The 11,410-nt window shown below is 36.8% G+C and overlaps 1 protein-coding gene across 2 annotated transcripts in view; it reads right to left on the reverse strand.

Moving 5' to 3' along the window:
- MLANA (melan-A) overlaps positions 1–3,044 on the reverse strand; it is a 52,155-nt gene extending 49,111 nt beyond the window's left edge. Inside the window, exon 1 of one of the 2 annotated variants that reach the window (XM_031961981.1) lies at positions 2,809–3,044. The gene's annotated coding sequence lies outside the window, so the exon portion shown is untranslated. The remainder of the gene's footprint in view (positions 1–2,808) is intronic. The other variant, XM_031962005.1, reaches the window with a different exon arrangement.
- Between the last annotated feature and the right edge of the window lie 8,366 nt (positions 3,045–11,410).

Here is an 11,410-nt window from a genome sequence, read left to right on the forward strand (position 1 = left end):
TAAAAAATTTTCCCTAAAACATTGTTGATAGCAAGGGGGTTTATGAATTTTTCTTAATTTATAATTATATTTCACGATAATTGCTTTCCTTTGGCATCTTATGTTGTAGTTTATGCATTTGAAAATACCACCATGAGAAGGGATCCATAGATCTCACCAAATTGCCCAAGATCTCACAAAATAAAAATTTTCTAATCTTGACCCTGATCTAGAAGGGCCCAGGTAAGAATTCACACGTTCTTATTATTTTTCCTAATCATCATCATCATCAGCTTCTGCCCTTACAACTTTCCCTAAAAAAGGGACAATTTACAGACCAACTGCTCGAACTAACTCTCTAACTTTGTACATCTTGAATTTCTTCTGAGCTATTTCCCTTCTGCTCTGCTCATGGAGCACAGCCCCTCCTCTGATGAGGGCCAGCCATGCTGGGTGGTCCTGTGCAGGGTCTCCCACGTCATGCAACCAATTCTAAAGTTCTTCAGAGAGACCTTGAGAGGGTCCTTTATGGCCTTTTCTGGCCCACCTGGTGAGCTCTTGTTCTGGGGGAGTTCTCCAAAAAAAAGTCTTTTTGGCAAGTGTACATTTGACATTCAAACAATGTGGCCAGCCCAAGGCGCAGAGAACCTTGACTTTGACTGTGACCTCAAAAATAAACAGGAACCTCTGGCTGTCTGCTCGAGCCCCACTAACTATTTCTAGCTGACGGCTTTATCTTTATCATTAACTCTATGGTTTATTATAATTCGGGTAAATTCTCTCAGCCTCAGTTTATTCAATTTTAAAAGGGGGACAAAAGTACTGCCCTATATGATGCACAAGGCTATTATGAGTCTAAAATATAACTGCATTGTTTAAATTGAAGAGACATATGGAAACAGGAGGTATTTCTCCGGTGTCTGGGATGGGGGGTAGGGAGCTGATCAACAATAAATTGGTTCTCACGGCCTTTCCCTTCCCAGTTCTTGATTTGTTCTTATTCCATCTCTCTGTGGGGATCTCTCCCTAATTTTGTTTTGCAGTGAGCTGGACATATGTTTTCACTGGCATAGGAGTACTTCAAGTGAGGAAATTCCCTAAGCCCATGAAAGCTGGCAGATTCTCCACAAAAATTCGTCAGAACAACCCAGACTTCTCCCAAAAGTTTCTCTCAATCTAGGCACCCATAAGATTTTATATCCAAAAATCTAGAGCCTTAAAACCTAGATTTTGCTGCTTCCCACCCAGAAGGACAAGTGTCCCCAAGGCCATTTTGGTGACTATCCCCTAAAACTTCCCATGTTTATTATTTTTTGTCCTTTGTTCCCCAAAACGACCATGACATCAGGAAGGGGATGACATGAACGGGACTTGGATCGAAATGAGGGAGGGCTGGGCAAGGTCACCTGCCTCAGTTTCCCCTCCAGAATCTTAATAGGGAAAGGATTAAGCATTTCAGACATGGAGGATGCCTTGGCAAATGTACTTACCCGAGAACTGGAATATCCTGTACAATGAAAAGTGAGTAAATCAGTTGGGCCAGAACACAAAGTGTAATCAGCCTAGAGAAAATATCTGAGCCAGATTGTGAAAAGTTTCAAATGCCAAGCACAAAGGTCACTTTTTAATCGGTGAGATAATAGGGAGCCATTGAATCTTCTCGATTAGAGAAATGACCTTAATAGACTTGTACTTTAAGAAAATCCCAATTTATCCTGCCTTCCATCATTTTCTTCTCTATCTTTTTCATTCTACTTAAAATTTCCCCTGAGCAGTTAAAGCTCAGCCATCCCTTCTGCTTGCTTTGCTCCTTTAACTATAATTTAACTATAATTTCCATAACTAAAAATGAAAGAAAAGGTGGAAAAAGGGTGCTCCTTTCCTTGGCCTGGCTTTCAAGATCTGTGGATCCAAACTGAACTATTCTCTACTCCTCTTCCCCTTTTCCACTTTCCTTCACTATCTCCTGCACCCCCCCAAAAAGGAAAACACTCACTCACCTCAGTGTGTTTATTCATGGTATCTCTCATCCCTGGAATGCTCACCCTTCCTCCTCAATCCTTTGTTTTTATAATTACCTTATGGAACATGATGTATTATATTGATCTGGGTATGGACCGTTATCTCCTTACTACAAGTTCCATAAGAAGAGCTATTATTATCTAAATTTTGTATTTCCTATAAAACCTAAAATAGAATTCTGCACAGAGAATAGGTATTTGATATATCAATGAATGAATATGAAAAAAAAGTAGAAATTCTAACTCCAAAATGAGAAGATAAATCTCACCTCTTGGTCAAATGTAATACTTTTATGTAGGATGAAATTCACTCCTAGACCTTGATTTCAAGAAAGGCCTTCAGGGCTGATTTCTGAAATTCAATCTTAAAGGTTCATTCCTTAATGATTTATAATATCCTCTCCTAAAATCAGATTTTGATTGAAGCAGAGGAATAAAATGGAAAGATGACTGAATTTGCAGTTGTTACAGGAACCCACTTCTGCTGCTCATTCTCCATGTGGAGCTGAGCAAATAATTTGTCTTATCTATGCCTCCTTTACCTATTCTGTGAAATGAGAGGCTAGTTAAGAGTCTTTAACATCTCTAGCTCCAAAATCTATTTTACAGTGAATTAATCATGAGGACAATGGTATTATAAAGGGATTGGAGATAAACCTGCACTATTTCAAAAGATTGTCTAGGATTAATCTAACTCTGTCTGATTTGGAAAGAAATCTTATGCAAAAATTAGGTCTGAGGAAAGAGATTTGTGATTTTTTTTAAAAAAGAGCCATAGGAACAGCGAGTGAGAAAGAAAAATACTCACCCCTAGCAGTTCAACATCTACTACCCCACACATAGTACATGGTTAGGGAGCAGGGAGTCCAACAGATAATCCAGGAAGCTCACCCAGATGCTCCTGGCAAGAGATCTCAGTTCCAGCCCAAGCCAGGCAAGACCTCAGCATCCAGTCCCACACTCAGGTTGGGGAATTACCCTATGATTTGAAGCCTTTTCCTTAGAAACCAAGTGTCAATGAGAACAAGCACTGTCTGATTGGCTTTCAAGTTTTATAAATGCAACAAAAATTATACATTTTGTCCCTGATGGTTTCTATTTTTGCACTGGCGTGGGGGGACAGAATGTAATTTCTTGGAATGCACTATAACCACAGAAACAATCTCCATGTTCCCGGCTATAATTTTTTTTTTTAATTATTGAAGTCTGATTTTGGTGAAGAACCTTTTTATTTGAGAAAATAAACTGTTAGTGAGACTACATTGGATTGGTTTAAAGCTTTTACTTTTGTATAAAGCTTTACTTTTATTTATATTTTTTTTTTGGTAAGGCAATTGGAGTTAAATGGCTTGCCCAGGTTACACAGCTAGTATTAAATATCTGAGGTTGGATTTGTACTCAGGTTCTCCTGACTTCAGGGCTAGTACTCTATCCACCACATATCTAGCTATCCCTGTTTTATATATATATTTTTTAAGTGATAAGGCAGGTAGATGGATAAAATTTCAAATTTGGAGTAAGAGAATCTTGAGTTCTAATTTGGCTTCAGATATTGAAGATATTTTGATAATAATATAAATAATAATAATATTCAGATATTTGATCCTGAGCAAGTCACAATCTCTATCAGCTCAGTTTCTTCATCCATAAAATGGGGATACTAGTAATATTTTATTCACAGAGTTTTTCTGAAAAACAAATGAGATTATTACATATTATAAATGAAATAGAGAATAATATATTTTATATATGATATATACTGTCATATACAATAATATATCCATATTATATATGATAATATTTAAGATATGTATATAAAGATTACATAAAGCTCTTTGCAAACCTTAAAGTTCACTTGTGTCAGTCTTATCCAACTCTTTATGACCCCATTTGGGGTTTTCTTGGCAAAGATGCTGGAATGGTTTGTCATTTCCTTCTCCAGGTCAATTTTACAGATGAGAAAACTGAGGCAAACAAGAGAAAGTGACTTGCCCAGGATGACACAGCTAATAAGGGTCTGAGGCTAAATGTGAATGAACTCAGAAGGATGAATGTTCCTGACTCCTTGCCTGGTATCCTATCCACTATGGGATGCCCAGGTAAATGTGAACTACAATTATCATTATTATTACAAGTTGTAAAAATTCTTTTATCTCCCAAGATCACATTGTGAGTTACAGAACCAGGATATGAACTCCTGATCCCTGGACCAATGCTTTTTGTTTCTGGTTTTTCTCTACAAAGGAAAATGACCTTTATTCTAGGACTGAAAGAACAAAAATGACTAACAGGGAATTGATACCTGAGATAAGTAAGGAGGCATTAAGAGGTAATCTAACTTCTTTTGTGAAATTCAAGTCACCTGGCCCAGATGAACTCCATCTTTCTTCATAGTCAAAGAGCAGGCAGGTGAGGTTGCTGGGCAATGGCCAGTGTAACTGGAAAGACCATAGAAAATAGAAAACTCTACACATGATTAAAGAAGGGAAAATGTTTTGCCATTTTTTTATTTGAAGAGAATAGTTGATCACAATTTCCTAGGGACTTTCAAAAATAGATCCTTAAAGTGCTAATTGAGTGGTCACTTAAGAAGGGAAGTAATGAAAGAGCTAATTTGCCTTCATCAAGGACAGGCCATAACACATTAAACTCATTTTTAATAAGATGGATTACTAAAATAGTAAATGAGAATCATGATATGAATATATGTTTATATATATCAAGATTTCTGATATGCTCATATTTATTATTGTATAAAAGATGGAGAAATATAAATTAGATAATTAAATCTAGAGAGTGGGTGACATGGATAGAATGCCAGGCCTGTTGTCAGGAAGACTCGTCTCCATGATATAAATCTCAAATACTTATTGACTGCTTAATCCTGTTTGTGTAACCCTGTTTGCCTCAGTTTTCTTACGTATAAATTAAATTGGAGAAGGAAATGGCAAACCACTCCAGTATTCTTGCCAAGAAAATCCCAATGAGGTCACAAAGAATCGGACATAATTGAAACGACAACAACAAAAATCTAAATAATACAAACAGTGCAGGAAGAGGAGTAGTAAGGACACATATATATGAATAAGAAACAAAAATTCAAGAAAGGATTGATCAATAAAACCTATAGTCTCAGGTTTTTTAATACAAAGGTATAAAATATGGAAAATAAGTAAAGTGAACTAGAAAGCCTATTTCTAATATTTAATTATGAGCTCATACTCAGATTTGATGGGATAAAATCTGTAAGTAAAATATTACTGTAAGGAGGAATATTTTATTCAAAGGCAATACATTAGATAAAAACGAATTTTTTGCCAATTTAACTCCTCTATTCCCTTATTCTCTGCCATTGCTACCATCCTTTTCAGGCCTGGAGTATTGCAATAGTTTTTCCCCTCTTTAGCTCTTCCTTTTTATAAATAATCTTCCTCAAGTGCAGGTCTGATTATGTAACTCCTCTATTTCAGTAGCTATCATCCCTAGGATCAAACACAAAATTTTCCATGGCCCTTCATAAACTAACCCCTTTCTACTTTTACAATTTCCTCATACTTTTTTTTACCTTTCACCTATTCCATAATCCCAGAGACAGTGGTTTACATGTTGTTCCTCTAACGAGCCTTTTCACTAACTGTCTCCCACGTCCGACTTCACCTTCTAGTATTCCTGGAATCCTTTAAGTCTCAACTCAAATTCTAAGAAGTTTGACTTGGTTCACCTGTGTCCTAGAGACTTTCCTAGAAGATATCTTTCATCTACCCTGTCTGCATATAACTTGTCTGTACATGATTATTTCTGTATTACCTGCCTCCAACTAACTACAAGCTTCTGTAAAACAGGCACTGGCTTTTGCCTTTTTTTATATATTCTCAGTGCTTACCACAATGCCTGGGACTTAGTCCACAAATATAAGTGCTTAATAAATGCTTGGCGTCTGACTGACTCCACATCACTAATAGGAAAATTGCAAATCAAAACAATTCTGATGTTTTATCTCATGCATGGAAAATTTACAAAGATGATTAAAAACAAAAATAATCAATATTTAAAGACTATGGAAAGAAAGCCATACTACATATATCACTGGTATTGCTTTGAATTGGTCCAACTCCTCTGGAAAGAAATTGGAAATCATGATTTTTAAAAATATCTGTGTAATTAGGTACATTAGTGGATAGAATGCCAGCCTGGAGTCAGGAAGAATTCAAATCTGACTTGAGATACACACTTGCTATGTGACACCAGGTATGTCACTCAATCCTGCTTCCCTCAGTTTTCCCATCTGTAAAATAAGTTCAACAAGAAAATGGCAAGCCATTCCAGTTTCTTTGTCAAAAAAACCTCAAATAGTGTGACAGAGAATTAGACACAACTGAAAATGGCTGAACAACAACAACAAAAGCTAAACAATTAATGATAGATACACATAATGGAATAATTATTATGCCACAAAAAATCATGAATATGAAGAATTCAGAGAACCAGGTAATAGCACAGTTCGGATGTTCTGGTGGAATACCTGAATCCAAAAAATGTCCATTAATAGCTCAATTTCAACTTGGAAGAAAGTCTCAAAGAATCTATGCTTGGCCCTGTGCTATTTAATATTTTTATCAATAAGTTGTACGAAAGCCTATTTGACATGATTATCATAGACAAAAATAACACTAAGCTAGTTAATACAGTGGGTGCTAAGAGTTAGGAATCAAAAGGTCTCTGCAAGCTAAAACATTGGTCTAAAGTGAATAAAATGAAACTTAATATGGAAAAATGTGAAGAATTTCATTTGGGTTAAAAAAAAAAGTCATTTTCACAAGAATCAGATAGAAAAGGTATGGTTAAGTAGTGGTCCATCTCAAAAAAGATCTGGGAGTTTCAGCCTCATTGAATTAACAGTGGGATATGACAACCAAGAAAGGTAATTTAATCTTAGTTGATTTTAGAAGAAGAATCAGTGTCCAGAACAAGGGAAGTGTTGGTTCCACTATACTCTGCACTGGTAAAACTATTTATTATAGAATATCATCTTCAGTTTGGGGTACTCTATTTTAGGAAGGACATGAAGGAGTTACAGAATATCCAGAGGATAGTAAGCAGGACAGTAAAAAGGGTCTGAGATTATGCCATGTGAAGGATGATTGGAGAAATTAACCAAGTTCTGCCTGAAGAGGAGACTTAAGGGGGAAGTGATCAATTTTTTCAAGTACTGTTATTGAAGAAATTAAATAGAAATTAGAATTATTCTGCTGGTTGGAGCAATAAGTAGAATCTGAAAAAAGATCTTTAAAAGGCTGGATAACCTAACCAGTCATAGAATATATTTTAGAGATTATTATGGAAAGTATTGCCTTTGAGGCTCTTTTCAGTTCTGAGGTGCTATCATTCTTTTTTTTTTTAATTAAAGTTTTTTTTATTTTTCAAAATACATACATGGATAATTTTCAACGTTCACCCTTATAAAATCTTGTGTTCTAACTTTTTCCCTCCCTTCTCCCCACCCCCTCCCCTATATATGTAATCCAATATATATTAAACATGTAATGCTATTATTCTGATCTGAACATTGAAGAAAAATATGGCTTCTGAAACAGGGAAATGAAAACATATTTCTAGGGCAGAGCCATGGAGAAAGGCAGGAAATGGAAGTTATGAAGACAAAAACAGTCAGTTCCATTTTAACTAGAATGTAGAGTGAGTAAATAGGAACAACATGAAGTAAGGCTGGAAAGGTAGATTGGAAGCAGACTGCAAAGAACCTTGAGTACCAGGCTTGCAAGTTTCTCATTTTTCTCTTGAAGGAATGAAAAGTCATTGAAGATTTTAGAAGAGAGGAATAACATGGTAAGATTATTGTATCTGTTATGGATTGGAAAGGATAGACTAGAGTCAGGAATTAAGAGGCTATTGTAATAATTCAAATGAGAAGTGATAAGATCCTAAATAAGCAACAAGAGGAAAGAAAAGGGGATGGATGCAGAAGATATTATGAATGGAGAATTAATAAGACTTAATGATTGATGGGGAGGTGTGAAATGAAGGAGAAGAAAAAGTCAAACATGACTTTGAAGTTTCAAATCTAAGCAAATAAATAGATAATTCACATAGAATTATATAGAAATTATATAGAAATAAGGAAGTTCAGAAGAAAGGAAATTTTAGATTGGGATGTTAAGTTCTGTTTTGGATGTGTAGGGATTGATCATCAATGGTTCTAAAAGATGGTGTGAATTTGGAATTATGCCCAAATAGCTATAAAACTCTGCCTGTTCTTTAATCCAGCAATACCACTACTAAGTCTGTATCTCAAGGAGATCATAAAAAAGGAAAAGGACCCACATATACAAAAATGTCTATAGCTACTCTTTTTGTGGTGACAAGGTGTTGGAAATTGAGGGAATGCCCATCAATAGGGGAATGGCTGAACAAACTATGTTATGTGAATGTAATGAATACCACTGTATAATAAGAAATGATGAACAGGCAGATTTTCAAAAAAAAAAAAAAAAAACCCTGGAAAGATTGTGAACTGATACTGAGTGAAGTGAGCAGAATTAAGAGAACATTGTACACAGTAACACTGTACAATGAAAAACCTTGAGAGAATGCAAATCAAAGCATACTGTTTTCACTGTTTTGGTTATTTTTTCTTTCTCATGATTTTTTCTTTTTGTTCTGATTCTTCTTTTATAATATGACTAATGTAGAAAAATGTTTACTATGATTATACTATGATATGATTGCCTATATCAGATTGCTTACAACTTGGGGGGGGGGGGTAAGGAAAAATTTGGAAATAAATCTTATAAAAGTGAATATTGAAAACTATCTTTACATATTAGAAAAAATAAAATAATATTAAGTGAAAAAAAAATAAAGAACAAATTTCTATCATTTCTGGGCAGTAATAGCTCCCAATCTCACTACCAATTCAACTTAAATCCAGGCAGATTTTCCATTTATTACCTATGTTCCCCTAATATTTCCATAGTGCTTTAAAGTTTAACATGTTTTTCTCTCAACAAGCCTGTGAAATAAATAGTATAATTACAGAATAGGAAATTAGGGTGAGAGGTTGATCATTGATGACTTTTCAATTTACTGTTGGAGTCAAGATTCAATTCTAGATTTATCTGACTGAGGGGAGAGCTTTTTCCATTACTGCCACATGGCAAATCACTTTCTCTTTCTGAGGTTATTTCTCTAAAAGTAAAAATGAGGAAGTTAAACTTAAGGAAGTTTAAAGGTCCTGTCCACTTCTAGCATCTATGACTCTACCCTACACACTACCAGACACTCTCTTTTCCCAGGTCAGACGTTGCTTTCTCACATAGTTCAGGCAATAACCCAGACTGTCTTACTTTTACTAGAATGGCTAATGACTAATTGAACACTTATTACCTGCCAGGTGCCTGTTGTTACCTGTAGGATTGGATGATCTCCAATAACAAGCTAGAAGGAGGAATAATACATGCCAGTGATGCAGCCTTAGACCGCAGTTTGGCTTTTTTCCTATACAAAAGAGCATTTATTAATTTGTGGATCAAAAGGGTACCAAGTTTCCCTAGCAACTTTCATGGCCGCTAGAGGGAAGTCTTGTAACATGCCATCACCCATCTTCATTTAGGAGGAGCATTTAGGATCATCCGATTTAAGGCAGAAATCGGGAACTTTGAAATTGGGAACTATGATCTTAGAATCTATATTTAGAGGTGGAAGGGACGTTAGAGGTCTTCTGGTCAGGGCTCTTCAGCTCCAGCCAGACAGGTGTACTTTCTGCCTGCTCCCAGAGGTGAGCTGGTAAATGTTTAACTGACATTGTGCTGGGGTAGGGGGTGGGGGGAGGACATGAGACACATTTTTAAGTTTAATCTACATAACTAACATTTTCTTTATCACTTGCAAGAATACAATAAATCAAGATAACACTGGTTGACTTCTGAGATATTAATGCTTGCATTGAAAATTCAACAATCAACTCTATGTCTCTGTCTCTGTCTCTCTGTCTGTCTCTGTTTCTCTGTGTCTTTCTCTGTGTGTCTGTCTCTGTGTCTCTGTGTCTCTCTGTCTCTGTCTCTGTCTCTCTCTCTTGCTCTGTCTCTCTGTCTCTCCCCTCTCTGTCTGTCTCTGTCATTGTCTCCCTCCCCCCTCTCTCTTTCTTGTCACTTTCCTTCTCTGTCTCTCTGTCTCTGTCACTTTCTCTGTGTCTCTGTCTCTCCTCTCTCTGTCTCTCTGTCTCTCCCCTCTCTGTCTGTCTCTGTCATTGTCTCCCTCCTCCCTCTCTCTTTCTTGTCACTTTCCTTCTCTGTCTCTCTGTCTCTGTCACTTTCTCTGTGTCTCTGTCTCTCCTCTCTCTGTCTCTCTGTCATTGTCTCCCTCTTCCCTCTCTCTTTCTTGTCACTTTCTCTGTGTCTCTGTCTGTTTCTGTCTGTGTCACTTTCTCTGTCTGTCTCTCTCTCTCTCTTGCTCTGTCTCTGTCAGTTTCTCTGCGTCTATCTGTCTCCGTCTCTCCTCTCTCTGTCTCTCTGTCATTGTCTCCCTCCTCCCTCTCTCTTTCTTGTCACTTTACTTCTCTGTGTCTCTCTGTCTCTTTCTATCTATGTCACTTTCTCTGTGTCTTTGTGCCTCTGTCTCTGTCTCTCTGTCTCTTTGTCTCGTTCTCTCTGTCACTTTCTCTGTGTTTCTATCTCACAAATAGGAGCTGACTCTAGCACACCCCTGCTTGCTTCCTTTCTATCCTCATCCTTCTCTGCCTTTGGTACTTTTCCTATTGCATGGAATATCCCCCAAAATCTCATCTAATTTAAATGCCATCTCCTCCAGGAAGACTTCCCTGTTCTCCCCAAACCCTCCCATTGCTCTCAAGGCTGCCTCCTAAAACAGTGTCAGACTCAGATAAAAAGGAGCCCACAAATATGTACATGAGAATCTATGCTGTGGGATATTAGTTTTAAAATGTAACGTTTCCCATGCTTTATTGTAATTTTATTTAGTTAAATATTTCCCATTTACATTTTAATCTGGTTTAGGCGGCACCAGGGAGTCTTGCAGGCTGCACTTGTGACTCATGGGACATGTGTCTGACACTCCTGTAAAAATAATTTTATATTACTTTTCCAATTAGTTTATCACATAAGATGGCATGTGGTTATGTGTATAGGCCTTATTCCTTTACCAGACTATAAGTTCCATGAGAATACAGAGTCATGACCTTTTAGACCTTAACACATATACAACCAGCCTGCATGAGATGGCCATCTGGAAAATGTCCCCAGATGTGTACCCTAATTCCATCTTCCCCATGATACTGTAAGGGGGAGGAGCTAGGACGGCACTAATCCCATTTCCTCATTATCTCCTCATTGAAAGGATGTACTTTGTATTGGACTACCTGCCATCTAGGGGAGGGG

This window comes from Sarcophilus harrisii, chromosome 1 (genome assembly GCF_902635505.1).
Source record: "Sarcophilus harrisii chromosome 1, mSarHar1.11, whole genome shotgun sequence".
Taxonomy (NCBI): domain Eukaryota; kingdom Metazoa; phylum Chordata; class Mammalia; order Dasyuromorphia; family Dasyuridae; genus Sarcophilus; species Sarcophilus harrisii.